The sequence below is a fragment of the Cyprinus carpio genome, unplaced genomic scaffold (assembly GCF_018340385.1).
Source record: "Cyprinus carpio isolate SPL01 unplaced genomic scaffold, ASM1834038v1 S000006624, whole genome shotgun sequence".
Lineage (NCBI taxonomy): Eukaryota > Metazoa > Chordata > Actinopteri > Cypriniformes > Cyprinidae > Cyprinus > Cyprinus carpio.
Window position 1 is genome coordinate 195472 of NW_024879256.1, and position 21194 is coordinate 216665.

The following is a 21194-nucleotide window of genomic DNA, read 5'->3' on the forward strand; positions in this document are numbered from 1 at the left end:
AGGTTGACCCTTGTCCCTAAACTTAGGTTTTTATTGTGACTATCTTTACTCACAAGAATGAGATTCTTAGTGATGTGTGCATATCTTAAGTGTGTCTGTTATTTGATTCGGAAGATATTTAAATATAATTTGACTATTTAGTCGTATGTGTGTGTGTGTGTTCCTGGTATCCCCTACATTATGGGCACCAAATGCCCACAAGCATAGTAATACTAGTAGTTTTTGACCTTGTGGGGATATTTTTTGGTTCTCATGGGGAAACAAGCTTATAGATCACTGAATGATCTCTCTTTTTTTGCAGAAAGTATTGTGTGAGAGGTAGGTTTAGGAGATAGAAAATACAGTTTGTACAGTATAAAAACCATTACATCTATGGAATGTCCTCATAAAATATGGAAGCCCAACGTTTGTGTGTGTGTGTGTGTGTGTGTGATCTTGAATCCTCTGAAGTGGGGTTGAAGAACTTGTGATATACTGTAGACACACCCTCTCAAAAATGGGCCACTGCAGCATGCAGACGTAGCTGATTTCAGGATTCACACACACACACACACACACACACACACACACACACACACACACACACACACACACACACACACCCACACCATGTAATACACTCGCAATGGTACTTTTCCCTGTCTTTGCCTGCAACAATTTCAAAACTGTAACTCCTGTTTCTGCAGAGAGTTTTATTTTTGCATATTGGTTTAACAGACCTCAATGTGAATTCAGTGGAACCTTCCTGTATCGCTTTTGAATGTGTGTGTCTCTGTGGCCCCTGGCCCCACCCCCTGGTCCCTCCCCTTTATTGTGAAGAGTAGCGCTGAACTTCCAGCTGAGCTTCAGTATTGAAGCAGACAGAGCCAAAGCGTCCTTCACCTCCCAATACGTCCTTCGCCCTTTCTCCTCCTCTGTCTCTCACCTGACGCACATATGAGACAGTGGAGCGAGCAGCATGCGGAGCGGCAGGTCATGTTGCTCTTGTGGAGTTTGTCTCAGTTGGATTTTGGGAAAGATTTGCTGTTGTGATGGCGCAGGTGCGTAACTCAACACGCTGGAATGTATGCAGATGCATTCAGCTGAATTTTCTTTTCGCAGTGTGTGGAAGCATGTGATTCTGTGTATGTTGCCTTGTGGGAGTTGGGTGTCTGGGTTAATGTATTATGATTGAGTTTTTGTGTGTTGGTGGGAATTTTATGTGGAGCTTTTTATCTGAACTCTGGTATTTAATGTAACGGTTTCACTGATCTGAATCCTGGAGATCTCAGATGAGCTCAGGGGTGCTGTTGTGTGACTCAGCTGAGGCCGGTTATCGTCAGACAACTGGGTTTTGTGTTTAATGCAAAAGCATTGATGAAAAGTGAGTTCTTTTCAAGGTTGATAAAAATTTAAATTGTAAAAAGTGAAAATGTGCATTTGTTATATACTTTCATCCAAGCTATTATGCGTGTAGGTATATATTTTATCAGTCCACCATTTGTTGCCTAAGAATTGAACCCATGTCCTAGGTGTCACTACTCGCGCCATGTGTCCATGAGTCGTTCTGCAGGAACACCTCAAGAGCTTTTTTTTTTTGACTGACCCTTCAAAATGACTTTCTCTAGTTTAACCGCATGCAGTCAGGTTGCAGTTGTTTTATGAAAAATTATATTTTTGACATTTGACATTCCTTTTTTACTGTTACAGTTTCCCATTATTGTCCCTTTTCCCTATCTTTCATACAGTATCTACTGTTTTTTTTTCTTTTCAAAGCGTAATTATTGAAAAGGTGTTAGGGAAAAATATCAAATTCTGTGTCTGTGAGTATGTATTGTACGTGTGAGCAATATACTGCCCCCTCAAGCTTCTTTGTTTTCCTGTATCCTAATTTCTCCATCAACAAACCAATGTGTCTGCTGTTCCCTCTGCTTTGAAGCTCAAATCAAGTCCCCTGCTCCGTTTGATCATTTCTCACCCTTTTTATCTTGAAGAATAACATGCTCTTTGAAGGTTTGGCACATTTTTTGGTGATTCAGTGTGTGAATTAGCATCAGGGGTCTTCAGTCTTATTCAGGATAAGGACCTCTTAGTGACAGATTGATGACACCTGGACGGGTCCCCTGTACACTTATGGACTGACTTATAAAATGTTATTATGTTAATAATACCAATATTTACATATATACCACATAGATATTAAGGTAACACTATTATTTTTGCAGTCCTGTTCCTCATGTATGTACTATGTATTTTATTATAGTAATTACAATAACTTGGTACTAACCCTGAACTTACACCTAAACCTAACTCTACCCTATGTAGTTACCTTATATTACCTGTACTTTCGTAGGTAAGTACACTGTAAGTATACACAGTAAGTACATGTACTGTAAAATAAAGTGCAATCGAATTTAAGGTAGCACTTTACAATAAGATTCCATTTGCTAAAATCAACTTACATATAAAAAAAATCCTAAAATGAATTACTAAAATATAAAAAATTAATTACTAATAGTAAAACATTACTAAGTAGTAAACATGAACTAACAATGAAAAATATTTTTAAAGCATTTATTAATCTCAGTTCATGCTAATTTTAACATTAACTAATAAATTATTAAAAAACAAAAGTTGTCATGTCATCTTATTTAATGAACCTGAGATAAATGAGACGAATTTTTTTATTGTTCATATTAATAATATATTATATATATATATATATAATATACTATATATATATATATATATATATATATATATATATAGATTTTCTAAGTAATTTTTTTGTAATTTTTATTTTGTATTTTTTTATGTTAGCTAATGTATTAATTGTGTAGGAGTGACCAAATATTAATTATGGGTGTACATAATCACATGTACATTGTGGTTTATTTTAATTTAGCATTCTTTAGCATTGGTCGAAAATTCATGTTTTAATAGCTTAATATTGTATCTTAATTGAAATGCTTTATTGTCATGCTTTTGACTGAAAAAATTGCTTGAGAATCAATAGTAATAATAGTAACATGCTGATGAACCTAAAAAAAGCATGAACACAAACACATTTGTTTTCCTGTATTTTACCTACCGGACTTCTAGTGCTGTCTTTTTCACTGTTGTGTTTTTGTTCTGTCTAGAATGTTACATCAGCGACCTTGTGTACATGAGTGTGGCTGACGTTTATTTCAGGTGGCTGTCTCATTGATATTAAGAGAGAAAATTTAAATAAAGTAGCAGTATGGAGATTCGGTTTGTCTGGAATGCTTAACATGAGGCGCCTGTTTCTAATGACAGCAGTGGAACTTGAGGGAAAATAAAGCGTAATTCTAACAAAGGGGCATTATCCACATGATAAGCGTGGATCCTCCCTGGGGCTGTCAGCACAAGCAGAAGCGAGATCTGATTGGTGAATACCTGAAAGGGGTGTTGGCGGGGCAGTTTCAGGGGTGCATTGGGTAAGGGCTCTTTGAAGAAACGCGTAACAAGGAAGTGACCTTTTGTCCCATTCTCACCCCATGGGAAGTTACTTACGCAACATCTGCAGTAACTCCGTATCGCAGTGGTCTGAAGCAGCATTGAGTTAATGATCGTGCTCAAGCAGGACAGCAGTGAGCATGACTACACTTCAGCTTGTTTATTTCAGCTCATCCTCTAAGGAGTAACCATATTCCTAGTTATCTGTTACTTGCAGCACTGTCAATGGATGCTGGTAATTAGCACACATAATCGTTTGACTCACTCCCTTTGCTCTTTACAACAAATATAAAATGCAGTTACTGCAATATGCTTACAGTGTTAGCAGCTGTTAGGACTGGTGGGTTTAAAAGCAGAAACAGTTAAGCTCATAATTTAGCTACTTTTTAGCAACCAGCACTTACAAGAAATTCCTCCTGGGAAAAAATGTTGTTTGAGCTGTAAAGTTTGTCTCAGTTTGTCTGTTTTAGGAGGGAATAGTTTCCGGGTGGATGAACAACTGTTCTGTTTATGTTTCTGATGTAATTCTCTCTCTTTGTTTTTTTTTTTTTTTGTTTTGTTTTGTTTTTTGCAACTCTGTAATCAACTCAGCAGGTTGTAGTTGCTTTAGAGCTCAGAATGTTGAAGGATAATTTGAGGGATGGCATAAATAACCAGTATTTCTATTTAACCAGTATTTATTTGAAATAGAAATCTGTTAAACAATGTAAGTCTTTTCTTTCATTTTTGAGCAATTTAATGCATCCTTGCTGAATCAAAAGTATTTATTTGTAATATTAAAAATCTTACTACTGACCCCAAACCTTTGTATATATATACATTATATATATATATATATATATATATATATATATATATATATATATATATAATATATATATATATATATATATATTATATATATATATATATAAGGTTAATTAATGCTAAATTGAGTAATCATTTATTTGGAAGCCAAAATACAAGTTATGCTATTTCACAGTGAACATATAGCTTATTCATTGGGTATTTAAAATGTGTTTTCCAGTTAAAATAAAAAAATTTTGTTGTTTAATTACTGTAACTACTCTGGGAAATGGATAACATGCCATTAATTTACTCATTTAATATACATATTTTCAGAAGCATTCTTAGAGATGAGATTACAAAATACATAGTAAACCATATAAGTGGTCAACTTTAGGCTTACTTTTTTTATATACAGTAGGTGAACCACATAGTTGGTTCGGAATTGACTTTAACTGAAAAATTTACTGTTTAGTATTGTCCTCTTGCATTTTCAGCATGTTTTTCCTGTTTTAACACTGTAAAGCTGCTTAACACAATCTGTATTGTATAAAGCGCTACATAAAAAAGGTGACGTGTGACTTGACTTACGTAAACAACTTCCATGTGTGTTTGTGAGAGTAACTAGGTTTGCTTCTTTAGCCAGTCGTAACATGAGTTGAAAGATAGGAGATATCTTTACAGAGACAAGACTGATAAGCAGTTCTTTTCCACCAATTTTATGCTAACGTCATGCAATGTTGATGTGTTACGTACTTCAGGATGATAGTTTAATAGGTATATGACTAGATATTTGATTTTACAATCTGAGTGACAATTAAAATTATTTTCTGTGATAAATTCCGCAAGCTGTAAACCCTGCAGTTTCTTGGTTTTGTACTTTCCCTTTGTTGTGATGTGCTGCTATATGGAGTTACAGAACACCTTTATGCTCAGATCAGGTCAAGCTGGTTTTTTTTCACTCTACAATTGTGTCTGTCACTAGTAGCCTATAGACCAGACAACTGCTTTGCCTTTCACCTCAGTAGAGAGGTTGCTGTCCAGCACAGTGCTCAGGTCCCTTGGCTTTCTGGTTTTGATGTTTTAGCTGGAGTGAATATTTCTTCAGGTGGTTAACATGAGGGTTATGTCATGTTTCGCAATGTTTTGAGGTTGTGTATTACATGCCAATTTCTAAATATTATGTTGGAATTGAATTGTTTTAACTGGTTGTCTGTTACTTCCAATCTTTATTCTGAATATTTCTATATGATTTTTGTTGTTTTTGTTCAACAGAAAACTATCCTGTGGGAAGTTCAGAGGTCAAATCTGAGTCCGCCGCATCGCTGCAGCCGCAGACATCGGTGACCTCTTTGCCGACCGGTTCTCCAGGACCTAAACGCTCTGGAACTACTGGAAACACACTAAAAAAATGGCTCACCAGCCCAGTACGACGTCTCAGCCACGGCAAGGGCGACAACACTAACGCCAAAAAACCCAACAACAAACAACGTAAGCGAGACGGCCGGAAGAGTGTAGAATTGGGCCGCCCCGCACCAGGATAGCACTGAAGAGGTACAACAATTAACCATTAACCATTTAGGAAACATGATGCATAAGATGGCAACATTTCAACATTCCAGCTTTATAACAGTACCACATACCAAACAACGCGTAGAAATGCACTCTCTTTAATCTGGGACCAAACCTAACATCACATATTTTAGTCTACTCAACCGTTTGCATGTAGAAGAGCTTCCTGTACAGGTGCATGTTTTATGAGGAGCATGCATACTGTTGGAGGTTATGAATGATAGATTCCTCTCGGCTCTTCAGTGGCGGTTTTAATGAATCCATTGAAACGGGTGTGACGTTTTTCTCTGTTTCTCCAAAGAGAGGAAGACGAGGAGTGAACAGCGGAGGAGAGGAAGAGGCTGAAGACGAGCCCCACACACCCCTCCCTCCCCCCATGGAGATCATCAAGGACCCCTCCGCTCAGGAGGAGAAGGTGAAACATAAACTTGCTTTAATTTTTCATTGTTGTTTTGTCCTTTTCCATTTTTTCTCTGCATAGGAATAGCTCACTCAAAAAATTATGAATCATTTACTCATCTATCCTTTTTGTCAGCGGAACCTGTTAGAACTAATTGAAGTTAATATTTCAATAATTCAACAACAAATTTACATGTTCACAGTTCTCTGATGTCAGTTAATGATCACATATATAAAGGTAAACCAATAAAATGTCAACTTTTTTACTAGCTATTCTATGAATTTTTTTAATTTTGTTTTAACGTTATTAACAATTTTGCTTTAAAAAATGATTAGCCTTTGATCAACTCACACACCCACTTCGCTTTCTTCAGTCAACCCATGACGTTTTTTCTGATCTTTTGAACGAATCATTTGATTCAGTTCACCAAACCTGTTTGTATGTTTTGTTCACAAAAGAAAACAAGTCAAACAGGTTTGAAATGACATGAGAATGAGTAAATGATGACAGCATTTTAGCTATTCCTTAAACACCTTGTACCTTGTGTGTGTGTGTTTTCTCTTTCAGTTTTGATTCTTATCGCTCTCTCTCTCTTTCTCTCTTTCTTTTCACTTTCTCTTTCAGACTCCAGAGCCTGGCTCTTTCCCAGTGTTGGGTAGCGTCACGCCGTCTGATCAGACGCCCAGAGACCCAGAAACAGAGCAGAAGAACAAGGCCATGAGAGGACGAATGTAAGAGAAACTGCTGAAAGACTGACCAAATGAATTCAACAACAAATAAAGATTCAAATCTCAGTGTGCATATTCTGATATGTCTCTCACATCTCCCCTATTCACAGGTTTGTGTTAAATGAAATGGTGCAAACAGAGAGGGACTACGTGAAGGATCTAGGTGTCATAGTGGAGGTATGTTACAGATATTTGTTACTACTGATTTATAGAACATAGAGTAGAGAACTGTTTTAATCTTCAGGGAATCACGGTGCAAAATGGTTATTGATAAGGTTTCTTCTGAACTCATAAGTGCTACAAAGAGTCATTAAGGAACATTTATTATGAAGTAGAGTCTCCAAATGTCTGTTTTCCTCCTTACCCCTAGGGCTTTATGAGGAGGATTGTGGATAAAGGTGTTCCGGAGGATATGACGGGGAAGGATAAGATCGTATTCGGGAACATTCATCAAATCTACGACTGGCATAAAGAGTAAACCACATCTCCTTTGCATGCTGTCAGAAAGAGCTGTTGGAATTCAAATATTTTCTTGAACTAAACCTAATGCTAGACTAGAAATGATGACACTAATAACTTGTTGCTTTTTATTAGGAGCTAACAGAGTATTCAACATCCTCATTAAATAAGAACTGAAAAGTCCAAAAAATCCTTTTTGCAGGACAGCAAAAAATATAGAATTTTATGTATACAACCATTAAAAAGTTTGGGGTCAGTAAGGTTTTTTTTTATTACTTTTAGCAAAGATGCATTAAATTGTTCAATAATGATAGTAACATTTTATATTTAAATAAAATCTGTTCTTTGAACATTCTATTCATCAAAGAATCCCAGAAAAAAATGTAACACGGTTTCCACAAAAAATATGAACTGTTTTCAATATTGATGATAATAAGATATGTTTTTTTGAGCACCAAATCAGTATATTACAATAATTTCTGAATGATCATGTGACACTAAAGACTGGAGTAATGATGCTGAACATTCAGCCATCACTGAAATAAATTAGTTTTTGAAATAAATTAGATTTTAAAATATTTTTTTGTGTTAAATTAACTTATTGTTTTTTAAAAAATTCAATTATATCAATATTTCACGATATTACTTTTTTAACACCCACCCCCCACCCAGAAGAAAAAAATTAAATAAATATATAATCATAAAAAATAATAAATAAATAAATGTTACTGTTTTTACTGTATTTTTTTTTTTTAAACAAATGCAGCCTTGGTGGACATAAATTACTTTTTCGGTAACATCAAAAAATCGTACAGACCCCAAACTTTTGAATGGTAATGTATATTGACTCCACAATGCCCTTGCAGTCTTTCACACTATTTTCATGCAACAGTTTGTCATTTTGGATACCAAAATAATCAGCATGCAAAACTTAAAATTCTAAATTTCCTGGTTGACATGAGCAACGGCACATGCTGAAGAAGGAAATGGACTGAATTTCAGATGGGTATATAATTTGGCATTACACATGACAAAATGTATTCTTTTGTTATTTTAAAGGTTCTTCCTCTGTGAACTAGAGAAATGTCTGCAGGACCACGACAGACTGGCTGAGCTGTTTATCAAGCATGTGAGTTCAACAAAATGAACTCTGTATGTGTGTGTGTTGTAGTAAATTTCATTCAACTGTCTTCCTCTGTTATCCAGGAGAGAAGATTACACATGTATGTCATCTACTGTCAGAACAAGCCCCGCTCAGAGTTTGTCGTGGCTGAATATGATGGATTCTTCGAGGTGAGTGTTATCTGAGCAGCTCAGTTATCTCTTCTGAAGTAAAGTGCTCTGTCTGATGATGTTGTTGGTGTTTCTGTCAGGAGGTGCAGCAGGAGGTAAACTCCAGACTGTCCATCAGTGATTATCTGATCAAACCCATCCAGAGGATCACCAAATACCAGCTCCTGCTCAAGGTATTAGAAACTGAATTACACAGTGATTGTATACTTAGTTTAATACTTACAATGGTTAACATAGTTGCTACCAAAATAGCATACAGTTGCATTGAAACCATATACCGCTTTTCTGAAGTTTGGGGTCAGTATTATTTTTTTTAATTTGATGCATTAAATAAATAAAATGCAGTAAACAGTAATATTGTTAAATATTATTGCAATTTAAAACAATTGTTTTATATTTTAATATATATTTAAAATGTAAATTTATTCCTGTGATGCAAAAGTTGAATTTTCAGCATCATTACTCCAGTCTTCAGTGTCACATGATCCTTCAGAAATCATTCTAATATGCGGATTTGTTCGAGAAGCATTTCTTATTATTATCAGTGTTGATGTCAGCTGTGCTCCTTAATAATTTTTTGTGGAGAGCTTGATGCATTTTGTTTTTGATGCATATAAAGACAGCTTTTATTTGTACCAATGCTAAAGTCTTCACTCAGTCCTTGCTGAATAAAAGCATTAAGTTGTTTTTAAAAACGTCTTATTGACCCCTTACTTTTGAATGGTTATGTATGTACGGAACAGAACATCAGAGAGACATTTGACTCAGCAACCAATCAGAATACAGTAACCATGTCATGGCAACGCACTAAAAACTCCCAGATAACATTGTCAGCATCAAACTTCATGGTTTTCAAGCCTAATTTATATAGTCATTGGAGAATCAGGGATTTTTTGTGGTCCTTCTTTCCTTTAGTGACTAATAAAATAAGTCAGAACAGTGTGTGTTTATGAAATTTTAAACCCTTTTCTGACTAAAGCTGCATGCACAACAAGCCCTGAAGGAACAAAAATGCATTCATAAGCCAGTCTGAACATTGTCCTCATTCAGTCTATTACAGCTTGCATGGTGGTCCTGTTTTAATTTAGTATTTTTTTGACAGGGAATTGAACAAATATGTCAGTTCAGTCTGTCACCCCCTGTTTTAATTTAGTATTTTTTACAGATAGCAGAAGAGGGTAGATTTTAGCAAAAACCAGACACTCAATCCAAAATCGATATCAAAACACATTTTTGCACATACTGCTCGTATTTATATTATTATTAGTAGTAGTAACGTATGGCAGTGTTATTTTAGTATCATTAATATAACATTACATTATTTTGTAATATTTTGAATTAGAGTTTTATTTTGATATTTTCCACTTTCATTTTACTTACTGTAAATTTTTGTTAGATTTTTTTAGATTTTTTTTAAATTTCATCTTTAACTTATATATATATATATATATATATATATATATATATATATATATATATAAATATAGTTTTGGTTAACAATAACAATGCAATATGGTCAAATTATTATATTATTTTAAGTTTCTTGTCTTGTTTTATTTGTTATTTGAGACTTTTTGAAGTACAGCACTAAAGCAGGTCTGGACTGTAAAGAGATTGAGGTAGGTCACTAAAGCAATTTTATATTAATATGTATAAATTACACCACATACACTTCTATCTTTATTGTCCTTCATGTTTTGACATTGCTGGTTTTTAATTTCTGTCCTGCAGAAAGCAGTTGAGCTGATGTCCCTGGTGCCCAAACAATGTAATGACATGATGAACCTTGGACGATTGCAGGGCTACGAGGTAAACTCATCTCTTTTGAGGTACATTTAATTGTTATTTAACTGTAATTATTACAATTAGATATGTAGTCACAAAGGTGAGTTACATTACAATGGTGAGATAAGAAATTGCAATTAGCTTCTTTTATTTTTTCATCATTCTACTACCAAATCTGCTTCCAAAAATTCAGGCATTGCTGGAAAATCACAGAAACCAAAGTATACAACCTTGACATTCTTGAAATATCAGGTGATGAAAAAGTACAAATGTACTGTATGTATAAGTGCTTAATGATTGCTTGTGTTTCTCTGCCCAGGGGAAGTTGACAGCTCAGGGAAAGTTATTGCAGCAGGACACGTTCTTCGTGACAGAGCAGGACTCTGGCGTTCTGTCCCGCAGTAAAGAGCGCAGGGTGTTCCTCTTTGAACAGATCGTCATCTTCAGCGAGCTGCTTCGGAAAGGCTCGTCAACACCAGGGTACCAGTTTAAAAAGAGCATCAAGGTACATTCAGCACAAGTTGATTCAAGTTCAATAAAAAAACAAAATACCCAACTTTTTTTATTGTCTTTTTTGTTAACCCCTTGTGTGCAGGTGAGCTACCTGAGCATGGAGGAACATGTGGAGAGTGACCCCTGTAAGTTTGTGTTGTCATGTCGCGGCTCATCTGAACGACTGACGCTTCAGGCCGCTAACATCGACATCAAGAAAGAGTGGGTTCAAAGCATCCGAGAACTGCTGGACTTGCAGATCAACTTCCTCACAGGTAAGCGCAATATGAAAGGGTTAAGGAAGATGGCAGTTGGTTTGTATCTTCAGTTGTTAGTTTATACACAAACAGATCTCAGTGCTGTTTATTTAATTACACTCATGTTCATTACCTGCTCCTCATCTGTTTCTGATCAGCTCTCCAGAACCCACAGGAGTACCAGAAGAAAGAGAGTGGAGGTTCTTTGAGCAGGCAGCTGTCCAATAGCAGCCGTTCCTCATCCTCTCACCCCTCCACCCCCCTCAAACCCAGCACCACCCCCAATGGAAGCCCCGCCCACAACCCCAATAAACATGTAGAGGAGGTGAGCATGATTCCAAATATTACATAAATCTCACATTAATTAATAACTACGACTGTCAATCAGTTTGCAATATATTATACATTTTATAGAAGAAGATTACTTTAGATAACAATTTATTAATCAATGTGATCACATATTAATAATCGCTAAAGTAAAGGTTCCAACATGATGATAGAAATCAATGAAAAAAACGAATAAATAAATATTTAAATTAGTGATGTCAAACGATTAACTGTGATTAATTGCAAACAATTTTGTGTACATAATATATATGTGTATTTGTATATTTATTATGTATATATAAATACAGACACATACAGCATAGATTTTGAAAATATTTTCATGTATATATTTATATTCATATAATTTATATCATACATAAATATATTTAATATATAAATGTAACATATTTTTCTTAAATATATACATGCATGTGTGTGTATTTATACATACATTATAAATATACACACTACACACATATATTATGTAAACAAAAACTTATTTTGGTTGCGATTAATCATTTGAGAGCACAAACTAAACTAAACAAAAAAAATTTTTTAAATAAGTTTAAATATACCAAATTTTAATGTTTCATTGTGCTTTCTAAACACTGGTCAGAAATAATGAGAGTAATCACAAATTCCTTTTTAAGTTTTTTTTTTTTTTTTTTTTTTTTTTTTTTTTAGTTATAAATGGGGTTTTATGCCTGGAAAATATGTACCATTGAAAAGGCTGGGGGTCGTTTTTTAAAGAAGCTTCTTATGCTCATTAAGACTGCATTTATTTTATCAAAAATACAGTAAAAACATTAATGTTGTGACATATTATTGCAATTTAAAAAAACTGTTTCCCATTGTAATGTCATTTATTCCTGTGATGCAAAGCTAAATTGTCATCCGCCATTAATGCAGAGTCACATGAAATCTTTTTAATATGCTGATTTAGTAATTATTATTATTATTATTTTCAGTGATGAAAACAATTGTGCTGTTTAATATTTTTGTTGAAGGTGTACATTTATTTGTTCAGGATTCTTTGATGAATAGAAAGTTCAAAAGAACAGCATGTTTAAAATATAATTTTTTGTGACAATGTCATATTTGATCAATTTAATGCATTCTTGTTGAATAAAAGTATTAATATTTACATTTTAAAAATAAGATTTTACTGATCTTAAACTTTTGAATGGTAGTGTAACTGCCTTTATATATATATATATATTAGGGGGGCTTATCATATTTTGGGGTCTTTTGCATCAAAAGACCACCTTTCTCACCACTGAACTGTGACGTGAAACTGATGTCCACAGCAAAAGTTCTAGAGTGAAAGCACACTAATCAGCCTGTGTGACAGGAGACCAATTATCTCAATAGCATTCTGTGCTTAAACAGGCTTGTGTAATCTAACTAAATCAATTAGTTATCCGGACCATTTTAATTAGTGTCTAATCCAGGCCAGATAGATGTAATTAAACATAATTAGTTCACACTACACTAGTCTCCTCGATGAACTGGATGTGTCGGTGCTGCAGTGCTGTGAAGTTCCACTCTAATTGTCTTTGAGGGGAAGAGAGGTGCTGCTATAGTTATTCTTAGTGGGGAGAATGGCCTAGTTTTCCAGCTCTGCCCGTGTTCTGTACCTGTTTCTCCTCTCAGTAGGGTCTCTTTCTTCTGTTCCGTTTTTTGTCTCCCTTGTTCTCTTTTTTTTCTCTCTCTCTCTGGTGAGCTTGTATCTTGGCCTTGGCACACTCTGCTTTTTTCTGTGTCCCTAATAAATCACACTGTCACTGAATAGCAGACTGAAGGAGCCGCTTGCTACTTTTTATTTTTAAATGTCTAAGCTTTTCACCCAGCTATTTATTTCTCATGCCAGGTCAAGGCTGACAGTGAGGAAGAGACTTTTGTCTGTGTGAAGCTTTGTCCTGATTCGTCCGAAGTGTTCGACCATATGATTGAAGGACATACGTTCAAGTATTTAATTTGTACAAAAATCTATTTGATTTCAGTTCACCAGCTTGCAATTCGATTCGATGCAATTCTATTCTAATTGTACTGTCGTTTTAAATTTGTGGCATATGTGCGGTTGAACTAGACGATTTGGCGATCCATCTGAAGTTGACCAATCAGAAGATGACAAAAAACACATATTATGTATTTAAATAGTCTATATAGTAAATTTAGTTTAATTATACAGCTCTATTTTTCATTTGTTATTCCGAATTGTGCCAAATTTGCCGTTCAGCTTTATGAATGAATATAGGCTACCTGTTGTATTTCCTGCAAAACGAGCAGAAATTCAGAAATATCCTTCTCACCTAGAGTTGTTTACGAAGAACAGAAGTCAATGCTTTTCTCTTCTTTTCAGCCATTCTCTTTGCCATGTCTTCGTTTCTTTTTTTGAAGGTCACAATAGCTGCCACAAAGAAAACTATTTTTCATCTTCAGAATCCATGTTTTTTATGAATGGCGCGAAATGTAATGCTTATGTCAGAGTTTGTAAAATTGTAGTAAATTCGTGCCATGTGTGCCTGCCTCCGTACGATTGTCGGATAAACTCAATCGTGACATGTGCGAGGGCTCACGATGTCGCACCTTGTATGCCCGCCTTCAGCTGTTATAAATTCACTGTAAACCATGGCTTCTTGGGGCTTATTGCTTTAATACTGGTTCATCAAAATGAGACTGGATTAAAATCCATATTTTTCAACCCAGCTCAATTCATTTGTATATTCTTGATCAGAATGTTTAGTCTCATGTTTTTGTGTTTCATGTTTGTGTTTCCAGGAGCTGGACGAGGGGGAGTGTAATGGCCTGTCATCGGTGCTAGTGACGCAGGATTACAACGCCGTGAAGGAGGACGAGATCTGCGTGGTGGTTGGTGAGAAGGTACAGATCCTGGCATCCAATCAGCAGAACATGTGCCTGGTTTACCGACCTGCAAACAGCCAATCGCCTGCTGCAGAGGGCTGGGTGCCGGGTCATGTGCTCTCCTCGACCCGGTAAAGCCCCCTCAACACCTCGGAATAAACCACTACTCACATTCACCGTTCAGTTTCACCAGCCTACTCTGGGAAAGCATGCCAAGACATGCCACTCAACCTCCTGCTAAGCTACTGTTGGTCAGTCAGAACAGGAAGTCCCGCCCCGTTCCCCTGTCGCCGTACAGTTGAGGACTTAAAATGCACGCTGCGAAAAATGGTGTTATTTCACCTCCCATAGTCGATATGGGCAACAACAAAAAAAAACTAACTACAGAAAAAAAGGAAGTTCAAGAAAATATATTATACTGCGAATAATTTAAAAAAGATTGTGTTGTATAGAGAGGAAACGGAGGTGAATTTGTCAGTGAATTACGTGTGGATGTGTTTGGATGTTAACGTCGTCCTTTCTCATCAACATGCTCCATTACACGAAACGGACTGTTTTGAAATGGGGCTCTCCCTTTTTTCCCTGTGTCTGTGCCAAGTCATTTGCACATTGTGTATATTTTCTTTTACTGAGATTTTATTTTTGGAGAGGTTTTTTTTCTTTAAGTGTCTTATTTTTTACAGCTATTAGGTGTGGCACATTTATTATTTTCTTTCAGTTCTGTCAACCCGTTCAGTGTTCTGTACAAAGTATTCTGCACTTTTCCAACAAATAGTATCGCAATGACGGCAAGTTGTGCAGTATCACAATCGTCACAATGCTCATAACTGTAACTAAAGATTTAAATGTATTATTCTGTATCATTTTAAATTTGTACATAATATTTTTGACATTGCCATAATAGATGCACAGCAGAGGAACGGTCTCTCTATTCCTGTCAGGCTCAAGAGGGAGGGAAAAAAACACATCAACTAAGCTCTGGTAGTCTGCACTGCCTCCAAAACCCAACCCTCTGATTTTACATTCGACATCATCTGATTTAGTATGTAATAAGTTATCATCTGAATCATATCAGAACAGATGTCTACTCAAATTAGTTGATTAATAATGGATGTTGTTGATTTCTGAAGAGTAGTCTCTGCTGTCAGCGTTCAAATCTCAGATATACGTGTAAATAAACGTATAAAAATACAAATAATTCTAGCAGGTATTTCACTTGTTAAACTCTGGAATGTTGTTCATAATAAAGCTGACAATTTTTCATCTTGGAAATGATGCGTTCTGTATCATTTGAACATCTGTGAAATGGGAATATAAAATGTCAGTCTATATATATACACACACACACACATACATGTATGTAGCATATACAAATTTTCTCAATATTACAGTAGTTATTGTATGTGCATGTTACAGTGAAAAACTCCTGAAGAAAACAAATTGCTACTGCGGTTTCTTGTACAAATATATACAAGTACACATGAACAGTATAACAAATTGTGAACAATTGTTTCTGATCATTCACTCTGAAAGCAAAACAGTGGATCCACCATATGAAATATGAAAAATGCACAAACATAGCTGTCATCTACATGCTGCTCTCCATCCCAGTGATGCATGGTAACAACCACGTTCAGGCAAAGGGAGTACTTTTTCCCTTATTACAACAATAAGGGTGAGATGGATTAATGTTTAGGATTCATGAATTAAGTTGTTTAAAGACACCTTATAATAGCAAGGAATTGCATTGTGCCATCTCAGGGTATTTTACGACTATTAATCTACCTTGTTTTTGGTATTTTTGTCTATCCTATTACAGAAACAAGCATTACTTTATACTAGTTTAAGTAGAAATATGTGACAGTTTTCACAAATATGAACAGCATTTTAGTCCCTATTTTCACTGGGATTGTTTCAAATTTTTTATTTTTTATTATATTTTTTTAATATACTAAGAACATCCTAATTATGGAGGGTGACCGCATGTAAATTAAGAAATATATATATATCATATATGTGTGTCAAAGTCACAGGACCAGAGTAACAGGGATGACAGGACACACATTCTTCAGCAATATGCACATATTTGTTTACATACTGTAGGACTGTAAAGTTTTTACCATTTTAAATTTAATTATATTGTTTTGTACTTACTTGGCATAGTTGTATTAAAGTCAAGTCACCTTTATTTATTAAGTGCTTTATTCAATAAAGATTATGCCAAAGAAGCTTTACAATGCTAAACAGGAAAATAGTGTTGATAATGTAGGAGGACAATAGTAAATAGTTTTTTGTTTTTTTTTCAGTTAGTCAATTCATTGTTGTTTTAGCACATTAAAATAAAAGAGATCTAATGTTTATTGTAATTATTGTGTCCATCACTTTGTCATCGTCCCCTCACAGAACTGATCTGGTGCTGATCTGGTTCAATTATTAGGCAAGGAAGATGATCAGATTGACACTGCATGATGCCATAAAATTAATGAATAAGTGAGAATGATGCTTTCATTTCTACAATGGTTTAACTGAAATGTTTGTGTGTGATGCTGCATCCAAACCACTAGGTGTCAGTTTAAGTCCAAAATGATTGCCATATTGGCTAGTGCAACTACAGAGATGTGATGCTAGATCCAGACCAGTTAAGACTGTTACCTATACAGCCTGAACCACAATAATAATCTACAATTCAGGCCTGCAGATATAAATTTACATAACTCCCACAATACATAATTCAAAATATTGGGGATTATTATAGGCCTATTCCTTTGAAGTAAAAAGAAACAGATTTCTTTTGCTGTGTGAGTCAATAATTCATGCATCAGAGGATTAAATACAAGAAAAAACGATGAAATATTTACTGTTACCTCAACAGAAAACGATGGGATGCCTGCGCGCTCCTTCCATTGTTGGTATTGTTGTCATTACTTTATATCAAAATCTTTTATTCATCAAAGCCTGGTTTGGTTGGATCTCCTCTGATGAGATTTTATACTGGTGAACATTTCACTATCATCAATACCAGACCAGACAAATGAATAGGTCATTTTTTTTAAGATACCTCCAACACACCTTTATATAAGCTTGCTTTAGCTTTTTATTTACCCCTATTCATTTGTCACTGTGTAAATAAGAAAGACACACGCCTTATTAATGAAGTGAGCAGTCAGAGAAAAATCTTGTGTACTTCAGTAGAAATATTTCATTTAGAACAAGTTTACACATATAAACTGGAACGTACTAGAGGTATATTACGTGACATGAATCACTCGGCTGATTCTGTTGCTCAATCAGCTCATCCAAGTCACTTCAAAAGCGGACACGTCTGACAAACTCTTGAGCAACAGAGAATCACATGCACTTAACTATTATAGCTGTAGTTAATGATTCTTGTTGTAATATTATTGCACTGCAACTGAAACACTGAAATGGCCCTTTACTGATACAAAAACAGCTCCACTGTTATGTAAGCATCTGGGTAGCCTACTGTTATAGTTATTTTAAATTAGTTTAATTTTATATTTTAATTTATATTTTCTGTTTTCATTTTCTTTTTAGTAACTAAGTGTATTGTCATTATTATTTAAAATGTGTATAGCTTTTTATTTCAATCTATATCAGTACATCAAGGTACGCAAAAATAAAATGTGATTTGCTGCCTTAGCGATAGCTGAAATGCAATAAGCTTTTCACAGATGCAAGTCAACATGTGAGTGGTTTGGCAACAGGTTTATTTACATACACTATCATTTCTAGTTCATTCCGTCTCTAGTTAAACTTTCTAGTTGATCCTGGCTCAGAACAAATATCAAGGGAAGAGTAGATTTCCAAAGAATGTCTTTTGATTAAATGTTGAACAAATGCCATAACATCAAAATTAAATATATTAAAAACAGCAAAGATAGCATTATTAAAAAAAATAGTATTTTAAAAAACATTCTTCCAGCTTGATCAGACACTTGATGGGCATAGCAAACAGCAGGTAATGTTATCTGTAGTATCTCTGCAGAGTCACTGAACCCAACACATGAACAGATGTTCTTTGTTTCTTCTGTCTCTTTCCTGCTTTCCCTTCAACACTGTTAAAAAAGCAATAGGGATTTTGCAAGAAACTCTCGGGTACCAATATCTCTCTGTTGGATTGTTTTGACTGTTTCCAAATGTTTCTTTAATAATGAAACCTAGGTGATTTGAACACCTCAGCTGTAAATATAGTTTATAATATTTAAGCTCAGTTGTGATTTATTTTTTTCACTTTTAACTTAAATTACCACAGACAGCATTTCACAAAAAACTTTTAAGGCAAACTTTAAAGGTGCTGTATGTAGGATTGACACCGAGTGGTTGAACTAGGTATTGTAGTCCAAATTCAAAATATTGGAGAGGGTTTTTTTTTCACACGGCTCCTCCTCCTCAGACTTGCACAAGCAGGTTGCCAGATTGACGACACCAACAGGAACGAGCGCACTTGACGTGGAATGAAATGAAATACGCTGTGTTTTCCGCCAACTGGCAACCAGGGTGACAAAATACAATTGGGTAAACTGGCAGTGGGCGGGTTTCACAAACTAAAACAGAAACCGACATTCTGGCCCAGAACGCACATTTTCAAAGCAGAATAACTGATTGTAGCATTGTTTTTAAGATAAATGAGTATGTTAATTTAGCATGTTTCTAAATATCTGCAAACATATTATGGTATTTTTATGCTTTATTAGAGTCAAAAACTTACATACTTCACCGTAAAGGCAAAATAATTTGAATTAAAATTACTGATTTTGGTTAACTGATTGGAGCTGGCTGGGATCAAGCCCGAGGGATAAACTGCAGGTCAATAGGTTTGGAGGGAATGAGCAGGGTTCTGGTTTTGGGATGTATCGATGGGGCTCCCTCCTCCGTTCTGACCTCATAATGTTGCATCAGCTGTGGGGTAAAAGGGCACAGTGTTAAATTAATGAGAGCACGAGAGAGATAAGATAGTGAGGTAACTGAAGATTAAACATTAACATCAAATTAGATAAAGAAGTTTGGATGCACGTGACTATATATTTAGAACAGTTTTTTGATTTAAAGGTTTCTTTAAAGTTATCTAAATTGTGGATATATGGATTTTCTTTAACAAATCTAAACCGTCTTGAAATTGAATACAATTTACAAGCTTTTGGTTTGATTTTTGCCAGTTTGATATAGATGCATTTGTAATTTTATCAGGTACAGTACATGTAAATTTTTCTCAAAAGAACACTTTTAATGCTGTAAATTATACAGGAGAACCCTGTCACATGCTACTATAAAATGAATGGTTAAAATGAACAGTTTTTTAGATATAATAATCAACACTCAAACTGAGTTGTATACAAACATTTAAACTGTACATAAGGCAGTTTTTATATGAAACTTTTAATTATGTGTTTCTACTCCAATTCATTTTTAAAACTTGAACATTTAAATGAAGGATGTTCTAAAAATGTTTTGATGATAGATTGATTCAATCGTACCATAAATATATTATATAATATAGTGCAAATATTCAGCAAAATGCACCTTTCTAGAGTCTTTTTTTTTAGCTACCTCAGGCTTTCCTGAGGTAAATGTCAAATTACATAACATTGTTTACAAGCTGTTTTATTGGGTGCTGTTGATACACTGATTGAGCGATTATGAGGCATGATACATTTCAGTGAGTTGTACTGTACTTTTTAACACACCTTCTGATGTTCATTTATGTTTATTTCATGTTATAACTAGTACTAAAGAGGACTGATGTGCACTTGCCATATGAACTGAGGCACACCATATTAAAGTGTGTCAAAATTGTTATAAAATTATCAGAATTTGAAAGCTTAGACCTTTGGAAGAATATTTATCAGACTTTGAATGTATATTTTGGAATTCAGGGATCAAAATGACGACTGATTGAAAACAGCTAATCAATATTGTCAACAAATATTGTCTCTTGGTTTTGTTCTTGGTTTAACAGAACATTTTTTGACTAATGGAGGGTGTGAAATTGAACTTGCAGATAGTGTGAAAGCGTCATACGTACTCTACTTAGGGCAAAGTACATCTCCAGCTCTGCAACCCTCTTCCCCACGCAGGCCCGAACACCAACCCCAAACGGGATAGAACTGTAGGGGTGATGCTGAGAGCGAGACGGACTGTCTCTCAACCAGCGGTCTGGAACAAAACGCTCGGTTCAGGGAAATTTTCCTCTCATCGTGACTACCAGCGTAGTGACAGAGATGGAACTAGGTGTCTGGTGAAGAGCGAAAAAAGAGAGAGAAAACACAGGAAGGCTGGAGTTCGGCCAGGTTTAATTACTGTATTAGAAGTTTCAATAGAACACTTTGAGCTGTGCCACGTGTCTGTGGTGGGTACCTTCTTAGGGAACCAATTAATTATCCACAATTACTTCGGAATCCACAGTCCTAACTTGGCCGTCCATTTACCAGAGACAACAGGATAAATCTATTGATTAAAAGCAGCATATTGTGAGAAAATACATTTTAATCTATCTCAGGTGCTGACAAAAAGTACCAAAGTTACTACCTTTTGAAAATGAGTCTATTAATGCAGTGAACTGTTCCTTCTATTTTTATAGAAACCGTTTTGAAGTTTGGGACACTGTACAAATTGTGAGTAAAAAAGGAATGGAAATAATTTACAAATCTCATAAACTTATATTTTATTCACAATAGAATATAGATAAACATATCAAATGTTTGAAAGTGAGACATTTTGAAATGTCATGCCAAATATGTGGCTCATTTTGGATTT

At 35.1% G+C, this 21194-nt stretch overlaps 1 long non-coding RNA gene and 1 pseudogene across 1 annotated transcript; one reads left to right on the top strand and one right to left on the bottom strand.

Moving 5' to 3' along the window:
* The first annotated feature begins 631 nt into the window (after positions 1-631).
* On the top strand, positions 632-15372 carry LOC109052540 (annotated as a pseudogene).
* Positions 15373-19110: 3738 nt separating this feature from the next.
* Positions 19111-20606, bottom strand: LOC122144223. The gene is made up of 2 exons (XR_006159618.1): positions 20464-20606; positions 19111-19340 (listed from the first exon to the last, which is right to left on the bottom strand). It is a non-coding gene; the product is annotated as an uncharacterized LOC122144223 (long non-coding RNA).
* Positions 20607-21194: the final 588 nt, after the last annotated feature.